Here is an 18,247-nt window from a genome sequence, read left to right as displayed (position 1 = left end):
GTCACGGAGACGAGCAACGCCACCGCGGTGCCCCAAGAGCAGAACCAATGCCCGGTAATGAGTCACCCCAGGCCCTGGTGCGGGCGTGTCACACCCAGAGCTGCTCGTGGTCCTGGGTGCATATTGCACCTGACAGGTTCCCTTTAACAACTCATATCTTACAGTGTCAATGGCACTGAATGAATCAGCTATACACTGTCCAGTTGGTGCTGCTGACATTTCTTCCCAGGCTAGGTCATATGTAAATGATATACCATCAATATGTATCATGGAAGTAATTTTTAAGCTCAGACAAGGGCATTATCCAAAGGTGATCCTGCTGATTACATGATTTTAGTAGTAGGCAATCAGGACTGGATTGAATCCTTGTATATCCTTTTTAAGGAGGTGGTGGAATGGGCATGTGGATGATCAGAGGTATTCTTAATAATAGAAACACTTAGGTTCCGATAAATGAACCCAGAGTCTTCACAGTTATCATATATTTATAAGCTCTTTACTAACATAGAGAAACACACTTTAGGGTTGATGACAGAATTTGTTGACACTTACAACACAACCATGTAATTTATTCTAGTGTCATGAATTTTGTATCACCTGGATATCCTGACATGAATAATGTAAACTCTTTACATTGTAGTGTTATGTGACTTGAATGCTTATATCTAGATGTTATTAGGATTTACCACCACTTTAATCGTCAACAGTCAAAAAATAAACAGTTGAAAATATTTTTTTGGCAAGTAAAATCAATTCTACTTCATCATTCTAGAATAAGAATTGTTGCAGCATAAGAAGCAAAATAAAAGATGGGAGACATTTCGGCAGCTTTATATCTCACAATTAGAGATGAGCCACCACCCTAGTGTTCGAGTTGGGTTTGGTTCGTCGAACGGCAGGTTGTGTTCGTTGAACGTTTGACGAACACTTTCGAACACCATTGAAAACAATGGCAGGTAAACACAAACACATACAAACATGCACAAACACGAACGCACACACACATATTATGCTCACCTTACCTTCCGTTCCATCGCCGGCCTCCTGGGACTTGCAGTTCACCGGTACAAGATGTGTATCGAGTAACCATGCGACCGATGCCCCGGAGCTTCCGCTGCCAGCGCGCTGACGTCAAAGGCAGGAGCCGCTTGCCTCTGATTGGCCAGCGCGCTGCCTTTCAGTAGCGTCTGACAGAGGAAATTCTTCCCTTGTTGCAATGGTTACTGGATACACGTAGTTCACCGCTACAGGATGTGTATCGGGTAACCATCGCGACCGATACCGGAACTTCCGCTGCCAGAGCCCTGACGTCAAAGGCAGAAGCTGCTTGCCTCTGATTTGCCAGCGAGCTGCCTTTGAGTAGCGTCTGACAGAGGAAGTTCCTCCCTTGTCGCGATGGTTACCCGATACACATCCTGTAGCGGAGAACTACGTGTATCGTGTAACCATCGCGACGAGGGAGGAACTTCCTCTGTCAGACGCTACTCAAAATCTGAAAATAAGGAGCGCTGATAGTGTAACACCAAAGCGATCGGTGGGGTATACCTGAGAAATATATACTCACCTGGATCAGTTGTGATAGTCACAATCACTAGTACGCATGAGATAATGGCGTCTGCTGCAGCATAGTGGATGAGCATACAAGATGGGGTAGAGAAGGGGTTAATGCCGCGCATCAGCCGAATGAAGATGTAGAATGTTGATGAAGATGAGTATTCTTTTATTTCATAGGTCTACGCGTTTCGAGGTGAACACCTCTTCCTCAGGACCAGTACATCAACAACAAGTTGTTGTTGATGTACTGGTCCTGAGGAAGAGGTATTCACCTCGAAACGCGTAGACCTATGAAATAAAAGAATACTCATCTTCATCAACATTCTACATCTTCATTCGGCTGATGCGCGGCATTAACCCCTTCTCTACCGCATCTTGTAGACGCTACTCAAAGGCAGCGCACTGGCCAATCAGAGGCAAGCGGCTCTTGCCTTTGATATCAGCGCGGCTGGCAGCAGAAGCTTCGGGGCATCGGTCGCATGGTTACCTGATACACATCCTGTACAGGCGAACTGCAAGTCCCAGGAGGCCGGCGATGGCATAATATGTGTGTGTGCGTGTATGTTTGTGTGTGTTTGTACGTGTTTGTACGTGTTTGTACGTGTTTGTGCATGTGTGGAATGGCACAATAGGGGACCAGGATGGGACATTTAACAAGTTGTGGAACGAATTGTCTGCATTGCAATGATTTCGTATGGGAAATCTTGCTTTGCTGAACGAGTAACTTGGTTTAACAAGCACACTCCCAGAACGGATTGTTCTCGTTAACCAAGGTTCCACTGTATTAACATTGAATGACAGTATTACTGTGAAAAGTCAGTTACACTTTTGGTGATCGAACCGTTATCGAACATAACCTCAAACTGTCGAACTTGAAGCAAATTGTTCGCGTTCGTCGAATGACTCAAACATCGCCTAAAACAGGTCGAATTTGAGATTGGCGAACAGTTCGATTCGAACACCGCTCATCTCTACTCACAATGCAGCCAATCCTGAACCCAAAGATGAGATGTTTAGTCTATAGTGCTTGGAAAATGTTTCAAAAGAGACTCTGCTGCCATGTTCCTTCTTGGCATAACTAAAAAAATGGTGATAAAACAAAAACTGGTCAAACTTCTCCCAGAAAAGAGAAATTATCCAGGTAGAATGTAGGTTGACAAAATGAGTAGAAGCTATGTTTTGGAAGACAGGCCAATGGTATACCAATATGAAGAAACTTAAGAAGCCTTCATAGCCTTTCTCTTGCATTGATATTTAAAGTTAGATAACTGTAGCCTGAACGATCAATTGGCCAACAGATACCTCTCCTCAATCCATCATACATGTCACAAGTATGTTATGGCCTGATATGACCTCAAGGGGATTTGGGATGAGAAGGTCACAGCATTTAGTGCCCGCTCATCCTTTACCCTCAGTTGAAGCTTGTGTAATTTCATCCTATGCTGAAGGGGTTAAGGTTCAGTTCTATCCTGCTGTGAGTAAACATGTAATTGTAATCTGAGCTGTAGCCACTCACTTCTGCAGGAACGGTGTCACCACCCGGTGCACCCGTGCAAGTGCCGGGGCCCTGGACAAATAGGGGGGTCCACTCGCTGTCGGGGACACCGTCAGCACTATTTGCCTGATGGTGTTCCCAGCCCTTTATGATTCATGGGGCCCGGGTAACTTTCTACCCCCTCACCATGCGCTCTCTCTTACCATGTGCTGTCTCTTTGTACTATTTGATGAGAACGCCGTCCTGACTGCTCAAAGCTTATGAATAGTAATAAGCCGGGAGCAGAGACCAGTGACGTCAACTGACACCTGCGGTCAGCAGTCCGGCATCGCTGGGACACTGATCTGCAGTAAGGACGCTATGCTCATCACACAGCACAGGGGGGAGAAGAGAGAGCACAGGGAAGAGACCACACAGGGGAGAGAGAGCAAAGGGGGAGAGAACACACAGGGGGAGAAGAGAGAGCACAGGGCGAGCGCCTGCACAAGGGAGAGAGAGAGAGAGCACAGAGGAGACATCGCACAAGGGGAGAAGAGAGCATAGGGGAGAGAGCACATAAGGGGAGAGAGAGCACAAGGAAGGTTTATATTTACAGGGATTGTATTATTTATGTTATACAGTATATACATAGCCCACAACCTCTATATTCGAATCATGAATCGTGATATGTCTTAAAGGGGCTCACTGGGACGCTTTCGCCCAAGGACCACAAAAACCTGGAGCTGCCCCTGCCGTTTCTGCTATAACTATCCACTCCTCACTATGTCGGCTATAGTTCATTCTAAGCTGACCTGAAAAGGAGCTGTTTTTGGAGAAAGCAGTGGTGATCTTTCCAGCAGTGGAATCTTTTTCTGGAGAAGAATTGGAGTTTGTTGAATCTGTTTCCCTTGTTTGTTCCACTTAATCATATTATCTTTATAATAGAAGTAGGACTAGTGTCTTGCTGGTCCGCGCACTAGATAGGGCTAGTCCCGGATGAGCCAGGACCTAGGCACTTGGTCACACACAGGGGAAGGATCCATCTAGGGATGTTAGGGAGCTTAAGGATCAGCCACAGGTGAGTTCAGGTGGTGACCTCTCTTCCTATTGTCAGGGCCTTCCTTACATCTTCCCTGGTGTACCCTCCCTCTTGTGCCGCACACCGAGTGGTCCTTGCAATGGCTTGACAATACAAAAGAACACCTGGCTTTGCTGAGTACTCCTGTGTTCTCTTTGTGAGCGCTGCTGACAATCACCTCAAACAGTTGATTTTCTTGCTGAGAACAAGAGGAACAGCTGATGGAAATTTAGTGTGCTAAATCCTTCTCTCAGTGGAAGGTTCCCATACACAGACTGTTTACTAGAGATGAGCCACCCCCCTAGAGTTCGAGTTCAGTTAGGTTCGTCGAACGGAGGACAAGTTCGTCGAACGTTTGACGAACCAACTCGAACCCCATTGAAAACAATGGCAGGCAAACACAAACACATAAAAACACATTATACATGTACACATACAGTTAATAAACATTGGCATAACACTTACAGGTCCCCACGACGTGTCCTGCACTCTGTCTCCCGCCGCTTTTCCTTCCGATAATCGCTGCGTCGTCCCGGTAAGTAGCACTGATGATAGGACCTATCGTGACGTCAAAATAGCATGTGACCGTGTCTATTATCTCATTGGCTACAGACTGGTCACATGGCTAGACGTCATGCTAGGTCCTGTCAGTGCATCTCTCCGGTTCGCCGTGCTCGTTCCAGGGTCTCCGTGTACCAGCGAAATGCTCTGGCACATGGTCGGCTTCCCAGTCCATGCATGTCGGCGCTCTTTACAGAGTCAGCCCACATGCAAGGACTGGCTGCCACAGCCGGTAAATAGCGGCACTGGGAATCACGTGATCGGAGATTGCCATTGCTATAGTAACGGTGGCAGCGGTGACGTCACCACTTACAGCCCGCAGCCTCTGCTCACTCACTGAGTGATTAGACTGCACAGAGCAGCAGCGCCTTTCTCCCATGCAGTGCTGTCTGATGTAGCAGAGCTGCATGGGTTGAAGGAGAAAGAAGACAGAAGACCAGGATCGTGGAGGGCTGACAGGGAGTAATAAACATGGAGTCTCTAATATGTCTTTGTATTTATTTCTATTAAAGTATTTTCTCTCTGTGTGGTGTCTTTTTTTTTAACCCTTTATTGAAGATTCTTAATGGCTTGGTCAAACTTGCCTGACATTAAGAATCTCTGGTTTAATACTAGCTAGTAAAACAAAGCTAGTATTAACCCATTATTACCCAACAAGCCACCCGGCTTCAGGAAGAGTTGGATACAGCGCCAGATGATGGCGCTTCTATGAAAGCGCCATTTTCTGGGGCGACTGCGGACTGCAATTCGCAGCAGAGGAGCCCAGAAAGCTCGGGCCAACCTATGCTGCGGATTCCAATTCCCAGCTGCCTAGTTGTACCTGGCTGGACACAAAAATTGGGCAAAGCCCACGTCATTTGTTTTTTTTAATTATTTCATGAAATTCGTGAAATATGTAATAAAAAAAGGGCTTCCCTATATTTTTGGTTCCCAGCCGGGTACAAATAGGCAGCTGGGGGTTGGGGGCAGCCATACCTGCCTGCTGTACCTGGCTAGCACACAAAAATATGGCGAAGCCCACGCCATTTTTTGGAGGGCAAAAAACTCTTGCATACAGTCCTGGATGGAGTATGCTGAGCCTTGTCGTTCTGCAGCTGCTGTCTGCTCTCCTGGATACACTAGTGAATGGAGCATGCTGAGCCTTGTAGTTCTGCTCCCCCTGTCTCTCCCTCCAGCATACAGTCCCGGATGGAGGATGCTGCGCCTTGTAATTCTGCAGCTGCTGTCTGCTCTCCTCCATACAGACAGACAGCAAACTGCAGCTGCAGAACTACAAGGCTCAGCATACTCCATCCAGGACTGTATGCAGGAGTTTTTTGCCCCCCAAAACATCACGTGGGCTTCGCCATGTTTTTGTATGCTAGCCAGGTACAGCAGACAGCTACGGGCTGCCGCCAACCCCCAGCTGCCTATTTGTACCCGGCTGGGAACCAAAAATATAGGGAAGCCCTTTTTCTTTTTAATTATTTCATGAATTTCATGAAATAATTAAAACGAAAAATGATGTGTGCTTCGCCCAATTTTTGTGTCCAGCCAAGTACAACTAGGCAGCTGGGGATTGGAATCCGCAGCGCAGGGTGCCCAAGCTTTCTGAACACCCCTGCTTCGAATTGCCATCCGTAGCCGCCCCAGAAAATGGCACTTTCATAGAAGCGCCATCTTCTGGCGCTGTATCCAACACTTCCAGCTGCCCTGGTGATGGGTGGCTTGTTGGGTAATAAAGGGGTTAGGGCTATCTGTATATTATCAACTGGCCCTAAGCCCGAAATTCATGGTGTCACGCCAATATTAGACATGGCCACCATGAATTTGTAGTACAGATAAAAAAACAACAAATTTTTTATTAGAAATAAAGCACAACACAATTAGTGACTCCATCTTTATTGAAATAAAGAACCCCCCTCTGCAGTAATCCTGGGTCAAAGGTCCCGCGCTGTCTAATCCGGATCCAATATCATCTGATTGGTTTGCTGGAAGGCAAAGCGATCAGATGATGTGTCAGGTTCAAGGGCCTGAATCATATGACACAGCAGCTGATTGTATAAACGGCTTTTATACAATCAGCTGATGCATCAGTGCAAAAAAACCCTACACTCTTCTGTGCAGACTCCTGTCCGACAGCAGCAGCTGATAGTTTAGCCGGCCGGGCGGTAAAAAGCCGGCCTCACCGTTCGACTAATAGTGTCAGCTGATTCCGTCAGGTGACTGCATCAGTTGATCATCGCCAGGTCTGAGAGAGAGAGAAAAGAGAGAGAAAAGAGAGAAAAGAGAGAGAAGAGGAGAGAGAAGAGGAGAGAGAAGAGGAGAGAGAAGAGGAGAGAGAAGAAGAGAGAGAAGAGGAGAGAGAAGAGGAGAGAGAAGAGGAGAGAGAAGAAGAGAGAGAAGAGGAGAGAGAAGAAGAGAGAGAAGAGGAGAGAGAAGAGGAGAGAGAAGAGGAGGGAGAAGAGGAGGGAGAAAAGGAGAGAGAAGAGGAGAGAGAAGAGGAGAGAGAAGAGGAGATAGAGAGAGAAGAGGAGAGAAGAGGAGAGAAGAGAAAGAGAGAAGAGAAAGAGAGAGAGAAAGAGAGAGAAGGAGAGAGAGAAGGAGAGAGAGAAGGAGAGAGAGAAGGAGAGAGAGAAGGAGAGAGAGAAGGAGAGAGAGAAGGAGAGAAAGAGAGAGAAAGAGAGAGAAAAAGAGAGAAAGAGAGAGAGAAAGAGAGAGAAAGAGAGAAAGAGAGAGAAAGAGAGAGAGAAAGAGAGAGAGGAAAGAGAACAAGAGAGAGAACAAGAGAGAGAGAACAAGAGAGAGAGAGAACAAGAGAGAGAGGAGAGGAGAGAGAAGAGAGAGGAGAGAGAGAAAGAGAGAGAAACAGAGAGAGACAACAAGAGAGAGAGAGAGAAGAGAGAGAGGAGAGAGAAAGAGAGAGAAAGAGAGAGAAAGAGAGAGAACAAGAGAGAGAACGAACAAGAGAGAGAAGAGAGAGAAGAGAGAGGAGTGGAGAGAGAGAAGAGAGAGAGGAGAGAGAGAAAGAGAAAGAGAAAAAGAGAGAGAAAGAGAGAGAAAGAGAGAGAACAAGAGAGAGAACGAACAAGAGAGAGAAAGAGAGAGAGAGAGAGAGAGAGAGGAGAGAGAGGAGAGCGCAATGCAGCCTCATTTTGTGAACTGCTCCGATTTTAGAGGTGTGGCCCGCGGCTCACAGCTGATGTTCGGCTCCTCTCCTCAGTGCATAATTAAATTAAATTATAATTATAAATAAATAATAATTATAATTTAAAATAAATTAAACTCTTTACCGGGTCGGCCGGGACTTGAACTCGTGAACTAATGCTTCCTAGACGGTAGCTCTATCCATTGAGCCACTGGCCGTAATGAGAAACATAGGAAGATTTGGTTATCTTGACGTCTGCATTGCAGAGTGAATTCTCTGGTGATAGCGCGGCTTACTTCAGGTGCTGCGTAGAGAAGGACACAGAGCGCTCGTGTTCTACGGGGCTTCTTGTCATCTTCATGTAGTGTAGCAGAGCTGACAGTGTCATGTGGATTACTTCGGACCTGGATTGTTGTTTGGGGATTAATAAAGTGGTAAATGAGGGTTTTTTTTGTCTTTTATTCCAAATAAAGGATTTTTCGCTGTGTGTGTTTCTTTATTTTCACTTACAGGTTAATCATGGAAGGTGTCTCGGGGAGACGCTTGTCATGATTAACCCAGTTATTGCCCCGATTGCCACCACACCAGGGCAATTCGGGATGAGCTGGGTAGTGTCCCGGGACTGCCGCATGCGGCAATTCCAGGCGGCTGCTGGGTGATATTGTTAGGGTGGTGGGCTCCCCATAACATGGCGCTTCCCATCCTGACAATACCAGCCTCCAGCCGTGTGGCTTTATCCTGGCTGGTATCAAAATTGGGGGGAATCGCATTTTTTTTTTTATTATTTATTTATTTTACTGCACGATATAGACCCGCCCACCAGCGGCTGTGATTGGTTGCAGTGAGACAGCTGTCACTCATCGTGGGAGCGTGTCTGACTGCAACCAATCATGGGCGCCGTTTGCGGGAAAGGCACGGAATACTTGATTGAATAATGAAGCGGCAGCCATTTTCAAAAAAGGAAAAGCCGCCGGAGATTTGTGACAGCTGTGCAGCGAGGCGCCCGTGATCGGTGAGTAGGAAAGAGAGAGGGATTGTGCTGGGGATGCAGGACTCATGCAGATACGCAACGGGCGCACATACTTACTGTGAAAAGCCACGCTTCTGGTGATCAAACGTAACTCGAACTACTGAACTTTTAGCAAATCGTTCGAGTTTGTCGAACGACTGGAGCACCCCCCAAAATCACTCGAACATGAAATTGGCGAACATCGAACCTCGAACATCGCTCATCTCTACTGTTTACCGATATCACCAATATCGGTGGGTTCATCCAACTTTAATATGTATGGGGGATCTTAACAATCAGTAAATTAATGTTTTGATGCTAAAGTGCTGGAGTATATTTCTTGGTTTATATTTATATTGAGGCCACTTTTGGGAAAAAAGAGCATCTGTACTCAAGGTGATCTACATAAGGAACAAAAGTTTTGAAGCACAGAAAGTTTTAAATTACGTTTAACAAGGGGCTCGAAGACACCATGCAGAGTTGTTTTTTTTTTTTTTATCTAAAGACCCTGATTGCTTTAAAGAACTAATTGCAAAATAATGATCTGAGAACTAAAACTTTAAGAGGGAAATGAAGACTGTCCAATGAACCTTTACTCAGGATGTTTTATTTCAGCAACTTATTCAAACCCTCTTGCAAAAATATGAATAGATCAGGGAGATCCAGTCTGAAAATCTGCTTTAATTAACACAAAGCATGACATTTTTCAGATCTGGAATAGTTACAGTTACAGACAGTGACTACATTACTGTATGAAAGCAATGTATCTATAACAATCTGGAATACCTTTCATCTTCACGACTATTTCTTCAGCTGACAAGAGAAGCAATAAAATGTAATAATATTGCCTATGCCAAAAAGAACTAGCAAGATAGAACATGGTTTCTCCCACTTGATCATGGCCAAGGTTCTCTGAAGAAATAGGCAGCTGTACACAAATCTGTACTACCTAACCATTGACAGAACATAAATCTGAAATAGATGGTTATGCAAACAAAAAAGGGGAGGGAAGCTTGGTATCCTTCTTGAAGGCCATAAGATTGATCTTGGCTTAATAATAGACACCTAGCCTGATCCTGACTTTTTCTGTTCAAATTAGACACTTCAAAATGTGTTTTGTTCATGGCACTGCCCGTCTTAAGATTGGTATACTGACCAAGACAATGTCACACACGGAGTATAAGATTTCCGTATATAATGTCTGATGGGGTCTGATGCACTACCAAAAAACACCACAGAAAGGGGGAAACACCTGGGTCATGATACAGCGGAGATCCCTGCTGCTAGGGAGAGGCGTGAGGGGGCACCTCCTGCACTCACCTGAAGCTGACTCCTGAGCTCCTTAGCATCTCTATACAGGTTCTTTCAACCTGTCGGTGAGCTGGATACCTGGGACCCTTAGGTGGCGCTAAACTCACCCTGTCTAGTGAGTAGGCCGATGAGTACACTAGTCTCGCCACTAACCTAATAAACACTGAGGGAAAGGAAAGACAGACGGGAGGAATAAACAGAACAAAACACCAAACCACCATAGAAGATGAACTTAAAAGTAGAAGGTGGATGGGTACATAACAAAACCTCAGCAGTTCCTTCGACCAGGCTGGCCAAAGTAGAAATGATTTTAACAGCGGCAAGGACTGCTGGGAAGGCTCCAGTATTTAACCTAAATGGGCATGGGCCCAAAGCATCTACAGCAGACCTGCACTGCTCAGACCTGCTGGCAACAAAACCTGAAATTAACTTATGAGATGCCAAAGGATAGTAAACTTTGTTTAAATGAGGAGTCAAGATGGCGATGGGAAGCCTCAGTCCTAAGGCTGTCACTAGTCTCAAAACATATAGAAAAGAGCTGTGGACAAACAAGCGCAAATAGGGTCTTACCCCAATATGTGTGGGGTGGGGAGGGGGGAGTAATCTTACTCACCTGATGTAGTTGTGACAGTCACAACTACTATATGTGCATGTACAACACGATCCACGGCTGCAGCCACCCAGTGGCAGATATCAGAAAGCAATAGAGAAGGGTGTTCAATTGCCGCGCCAACAGATCACTCGTTCAGATGATGAAGACCAATGTCACTTTATTTGCATATAGGTCTACGCGTTTCAGGAGCACCTGCTCCCTTCCTCAGGACCGTCAGGTTAAAAATAACATCAAATCTGTCCCACTGAGATCAGACACATCATAAGTAGTCAAAGTGACGTCATAGGAACATCCCTCTTCAGAAAAAAACCGGCGGGAAAAGGGTGCCACGTTGTCAGCTATGACGTTTTACATAAAGACAATAGAAAAACATCAAACAAATAATGTCAAAAATCACCTCTCTAAATTGTGAATCACTAAAAATACAAAAGTATATATTACATAAAAACCGGGATGTGTATAAAAAAAAAAGGGAATACATGGCGGAGAAAATAAATAAAACGTGTATATGCATACATGACCACATAAACTGAAAGAGTAAACGTGAAGTGAAACAGTGTAGAACCCGAAGAAGTATGGGCGCACAGGACTATCAAGTGCATGCTGTATTTAAACAGAGATGGAGAAACGTCAACATTAGTCTCTGTCGCCACCAAAGGAGTATGAAACTCTGGTCAAAACCGGTGTTAATTGAGACTCCAGTAGGAGCAAGTGTAGATAAGTGTGTAAAAACAAGGGACTAAGGAAAACCACCACGAAGATATCTCATGAGCAAAGACCCATGACAACAGTGTATTATAGGGCAGGAGCGTGGGAAAAACATGGTCTGAGCATGCGTCCAGGATAAGTATCTGGAACCGACAGGTCAAACAAGTTCAAGACCGTGGGAACTAATCTACAGTGCATGCGTGACGGCCGAAAAACATAGCAGATGCCAGGATATGCGGAAAAAAGGGGGGGGGGAAGAAAAGAAAAAACCCCGGGGCACAAGTATAGAAATTGGGGCAACCATACAAAAATAGCACGAGTCGGGCATCATCCAAGACGGCGTACCATAGATAGCATGAAGAAATGTGAAAAAAATAATATATATACACAAAACAATAAGGTGTGAACCCATATCAAAGGAGAACACACAAAGGTAGGAGAAAAAGCAAACAACCTCCTCCATTAGGTCCACCATAACGTGAGAAAGGAAACAATAGATACGAAAAACATTTATATATATATATATATATATATATATATATATATATATATATATATATATCAAAAAGGAAACCATGGGGATACGAACATTCACAAAAATATAGAACATCAATATGAGACCAGAGCCCAATAAAAAGAAAAAAGAGAGGGAGGCCGCACAGACGGACGGACTCACCGCATATATTGAAGGGAAAAAAATGTGAGACCGCAAAGCCTCGTCACCTATCATGAATGAGGAAATGTCAAAAATGTGTGCACAGGCCATCCCAAGGGCACCAACAATACAAAAGACAGGAGTGATACCAGGGAGTGGAAAAATAGAGAAAAAAAAAAAAAAAGGCAGAAGAACACAAAATAATCTTATAATATTTTTAGAATCTCGGGTAGACCGATATGTAAAGCCAGACAAAAAGGAATAAATAAACAGCACCCATAGAAGTGAACATGACGGGTATAATCAAAGTATAACCAACAACCGTGTACTGTGCACATAAAGAACACAGATGAGTAACGGGACAAATGCATATACACATCCAAATGTATATATGAAAAACTATATATATTTAAAAGAAATCAAAAATATATAAATAAAAAAAAAATATATATATATAAAAATATATATATATAAATATATATATATATATATATATATATATATATATATATATATATATATATATATATATATATATATATATATATATATATATATATATATATATATATAACACTATAATAATAAAAAAAACCCTAAAAATATATATATAGCACATGAGCCAAGGCCCAAAAAGGACAATGACAGTAAGTGGGAGAGATGATGAAATAAAAAAATTGTATAAAAATTTTTTGTATAAAAATATATATAAACCCATATCTAGATTTAGATATGGGTTTATATATATTTTTATACAAAAATTTTTTATACAATTTTTTGATTTCATCATCTCTCCCACTTACTGTCATTGTCCTTTTTGGGCCTTGGCTCATGTGCTATATATATATTTTTAGTTTTTTTTTTATTATTATAGTTATATATATATATATATATATATATATATAACATATATATATATATATATATTTTTATATATATATATATATATATATTTTTTTTTTTTATTTATATATTTTTGATTTCTTTTAAATATATATAGTTTTTCATATATACATTTGGATGTGTATATGCATTTGTCCCGTTACTCATCTGTGTTCTTTATGTGCACAGTACACGGTTGTTGGTTATACTTTGATAATACCCGTCATGTTCACTTCTATGGGTGCTGTTTATTTATTCCTTTTTGTCTGGCTTTACATATCGGTCTACCCGAGATTCTAAAAATATTATAAGATTATTTTGTGTTCTTCTGCCTTTTTTTTTTTTTCTCTATTTTTCCACTCCCTGGTATCACTCCTGTCTTTTGTATTGTTGGTGCCCTTGGGATGGCCTGTGCACACATTTTTGACATTTCCTCATTCATGATAGGTGACGAGGCTTTGCGGTCTCACATTTTTTTCCCTTCAATAAATGCGATGAGTCCGGCCGTCTGTGCGGCCTCCCTCTCTTTTTTCTTTTTATTGGGCTCTGGTCTCATATTGATGTTCTATATTTTTGTGAATGTTCGTATCCCCATGGTTTCCTTTTTGATTTATATATATATATAAATGTTTTTCGTATCTATTGTTTCCTTTCTCACGTTATGGTGGACCTAATGGAGGAGGTTGTTTGCTTTTTCTCCTACCTTTGTGTGTTCTCCTTTGATATGGGTTCACACCTTATTGTTTTGTGTATATATATTATTTTTTCACATTTCTTCATGCTCTCTATGGTACGCCGTCTTGGATGATGCCCGACTCGTGTTATTTTTGTATGGTTGCCCCAATTTCTATACTTGTGCCCCGGGTTTTTTTTTTTTCTTCCCCCCCCCCTTTTTTTCCGCATATCCTGGCATCTGCTATGTTTTTCGGCAGTCACGCATGCGCTGTAGATTAGTTCCCACGGTCTTGAACTTGTTTGACCTGCCGGTTCCAGATACTTATCCTGGACGCATGCTCAGACCATGTTTTTCCCACGCTCCTGCCCTATAATACACTGTTGTCATGGGTCTTTGCTCATGAGATATCTTCGTGGTGGTTTTCCTTAGTCCCTTGTTTTTACACACTTATCTACACTTGCTCCTACCGGAGTCTCAATTAACACCGGTTTTGACCAGAGTTTCATACTCCTTTGGTGGCGACAGAGACTAATGTTGACGTTTCTCCATCTCTGTTTAAATACAGCATGCACTTGATAGTCCTGTGCGCCCATACTTCTTCGGGTTCTACACTGTTTTACTTCACGTTTACTCTTTCAGTTTATGTGGTCATGTATGCATATACACGTTTTATTTATTTTCTCCGCCATGTATTCCCTTTTTTTTTATACACATCCCGGCTTTTATGTAATATATACTTTTGTATTTTTAGTGATTCACAATTTAGAGAGGTGATTTTTGACATTATTTGTTTGATGTTTTTCTATTGTCTTTATGTAAAACGTCATAGCTGACAACGTGGCACCCTTTTCCCGCCTGTTTTTTTCTGAAGAGGGATGTTCCTATGACGTCACTTTGACTACTTATGATGTGTCTGATCTCAGTGGGACAGATTTGATGTTATTTTTAACCTGACGGTCCTGAGGATGGGAGCAGGTGCTCCTGAAACGCGTAGACCTATATGCAAATAAAGTGACATTGGTCTTCATCATCTGAACGAGTGATCTGTTGGCGCCGCAATTGAACACCCTTCTCTATTGCTTTCTACTAGTCTCAAAACAGCAAGGAGACGACCGTGACAGACAATCATATATTCTTTCCTAGTTATTGAATGTCTCCTCAGGCCAAGCAACTCGTGAAGGAACCTTGCAGAGATGAACAAATAAATTTGCAGGACCTTGATCCAGAAACAAGATCAGTATTCCATGGCTGCTGGACAGGGGCTCTGCATTTGTCCGGCCACCACGGAATACTGATGTGGTTACTGGTGTGGTAGCTGCACCATGGTCCTGAAAATTGATTTGTGTATCTTTATTACCTTGGGGAAAGTAAGTAAAAGAGTAATCTGAATAGAATCTATGACAAGCCCCATTGGCACCAATTGTTTTGTAGGGCCCAGTAATGACCTGCCTGCAGCATATTTAAGATGACATTTAAGATGTTCTTAAAGAAAAATTAATGATAATACTGATACTAGCAATTAGTCTATATATAGTATAATACTAAAGATAGCCCTTTGTCTGAGCTTTTCCACTTTGAGCACAATTAACTTTATGAACACCTTTGAGACTGAAGATAGGTCAAAGGTCTGACAAGTTTACTTGATTTTTTTCCCTATACATTTAATAAATTTTGCTATCCTAGAAACCTTCCCTTAGGAGGAAAGATTGGCAAGTGAAGGTAATCATCCGATATATTGCTTTCATTTATTTAGTCTTTAAGCAACAACACAAAAAAACAATCTATTGTTTCCTTATCCTTTTGGGACTTGGTGACTACTACTAACTCACTTCATCAACAAAGTCCTTTAAAAAACTGATAAATTGTCTTTCTCACTAGAAATCTCTGGTGGAAGCCTCCACTCAATAATCTTAGTTATTGATGAAAGTGTAGGAGGTGGACTTGCCCCTCTACTAGTTATGCTATGCATGCTATGTTTTATACCAATTCTATTTTATATGTTAATATGCTGTTAACAAGGTGCATGTTTCAGATGCAGTAAAGTTGGACTCTTGCCAACAGATGTCACCTAGTGATTGGGCTGGGATAGCAGTGGAGGACAGGAGAGCATAAGGTTCAAGTGAAAGATGTGGCCTCAGTGCTAGGGCCTGTCAGGGAACCCTGAGGTTAACTCAAGAGGTCCAGAGCCTGCGGCTCACCCTGGCTTGAGAGTTGTTCAGCTACAGAGCTGTCGGGACCCAGAATCGGATGCAAGTGTGAGGAAGTGGGGGAAAGGAGACACAGACCCCAAGCTTAAGTACGAGGTCCAAGATAGCGAGGAAGGGGACAGGTTGAGGAGCAGTACCCCATACTGAGCGAAAGAAAGGGAAAGAAGGTCATGTCTGTCATAACAGTATGAAGAATAAAATTGAACAATTTTGGTTGGTCAAGTGAACTCCAGTGTTGCGCATGTTACTAACTGTCTATGACGACGACTGCCAGTGGGGAGATGGACACCGGCCTGGAGAAACCAGAAAATTCATGCACCCCACCCGAAGTCAAATCTGCTTAAAAGGTCTTCTTGGTGAAAGAGTGTAGTGCACGAGCGGCCCAGCACCCTCTTTAAAAAGCATTCAGTTGTAATTTCCGATCTTCTTGACCAGAAGTTTGACAGTTTTCCACTTACTTGAGAAGACATTTTGGTGATGATTACATTTTTTTGGCTTTTCTCATCTCTAAAGACAACTAGTATGTGGAATATTAAATATCACTTCATTATAAACTACAAAACTCTGCAAATAGTGTGAGACTATGGAGGTTTTGTTTTCTCGGTGAACCTCTTACAACTGCTGTTTCGGTGTACTTGATGAACATTGCTACATCAAATTTAGGGTGGACTTTACACACCACAACATCGCTAGCAATTGCTAGCGATGTCGAGCACGATAGCACCCGCCCCCATCGTACATGCGATATCTGGTGCTTGCTGCCGTAGCGAACATTATCGCTACGGCAGCTTCACACGCACATACCTGGTCGGCGACGTCGCTGTGACTGCCGAACAATCCCTCCTTCAAGGGGGAGGTGCGTTCGGCATCACAGCAACGTCACTCCGGCCAATAAAAGCGAAGGGGCGGAGATGAGCGGGACATAACATCCCGCCCACCTTCTTCCTTCAGCATTGGCGGTGGATGCAGGTAAGGAGATGTTTGCCGTTCCTGCAGTTTCACACACAACGATGGGTGTTGCTGCAGGAACGACAAAACAACATCGTATCTGCAGCAGTAACGACATTATGGAAATGAACAACGTGACACAGATCAGCGATTTTTTACGCTTTTTCGCTCGTTCATCGTCGCACCTAGGACTTACACATTGCGATGTCGCTACCGGCGCCGGATGTGCGTCACTAACGACGTAACCCCGACTATATATCGGTAGCGATGTCGCATCGTGTAAAGCCCGCCCAAGTTGCTTTCACCAGATAATGAAGAATACTGGGATCTTCTGGATGGAAGTGATGCAGAATTAAATTTCCTGCATCTATACAGGGTTTTTATAGTATATCTGCTGTTTTAACAACATTTGAACATGAGCAATGGAAGTAGGCAGCTAAGGTCTGCAGTCTACGATAAATGTCAGCTAGTGATCAAAGAGTAACCTAAACTATTTTAATATTTTAATGTTTCAATGCTTTTAAATAGCAAGAGGCATTTTGTTTGGCAAGTATGGGTTTGGAAATCAATTTATTTATGACTTTGCTTGAGTTTATAAGAACAGTTGAGGATAGCCTTTTACATTTATCATTTGCATAGAAGTGAACCTGTCACATTAAATATGCAGTTGATAGCTAGTTTTGTAGGAAAATCTTCAATTTTGAAAATCTTCAAAATTCCAGAGACCTGTGTTTCAACTGACAGAAGACCAGTAGCATAAGCACTCAGAGCTCTGTTAACATCCAGAGAAGTGCGTGACAGGAGAAAAATAAATCTCTTTGGTAAGTTAAGCACAAAGGGTATTTTTTCTCCAGCCACAGTGCTCAGTCAGCTATGCTTAGTCAACCAAGGAAAAGATTTATTTCTTCTTTGGTCACACATTTGTCCAGAGGCTCATACAGGTATGTGTGCTTATGATACTCATCATCTATCAGTTGTGACATAAGGGTACCTTCACACTTAGCGATGCAGCAGCGATCCGACCAGCGATCTGACCTGGTCAGGATCGCTGCTGCATCGCTACATGGTCGCTGGTGAGCTGTCAAACAGGCAGATCTCACCAGCGACCAGTGAACAGCCCCCAGCCAGCAGCGACGTGCAAGCGACGCTGCGCTTGCACGGAGCCGCCGTCTGGAAGCTGCGGAGACTGGTAACTAAGGTAAACATCGGGTATGGTTACCCGATGTTTACATTAGTTACCAGTGTGAGCAGGGAGCAGGGAGCCGCGCACACTGAGCGCTGGCTCCTTGCTCTCCTACCGTAGCTACAGTACACATCGGGTTAATTAACCCGATGTGTAATGCAGCTACATGTGCAGAGAGCAGGGAGCCGCGCACACTGCTTAGCGCTGGCTCCTTGCTCTCCTAGCTGCTGTACACATCGTGTTAATTAACCCGATGTGTAC

The sequence above is a fragment of the Anomaloglossus baeobatrachus genome, chromosome 9, assembly GCF_048569485.1.
Source record: "Anomaloglossus baeobatrachus isolate aAnoBae1 chromosome 9, aAnoBae1.hap1, whole genome shotgun sequence".
Taxonomy (NCBI): domain Eukaryota; kingdom Metazoa; phylum Chordata; class Amphibia; order Anura; family Aromobatidae; genus Anomaloglossus; species Anomaloglossus baeobatrachus.
This window is presented reverse-complemented; position numbering follows the sequence as displayed.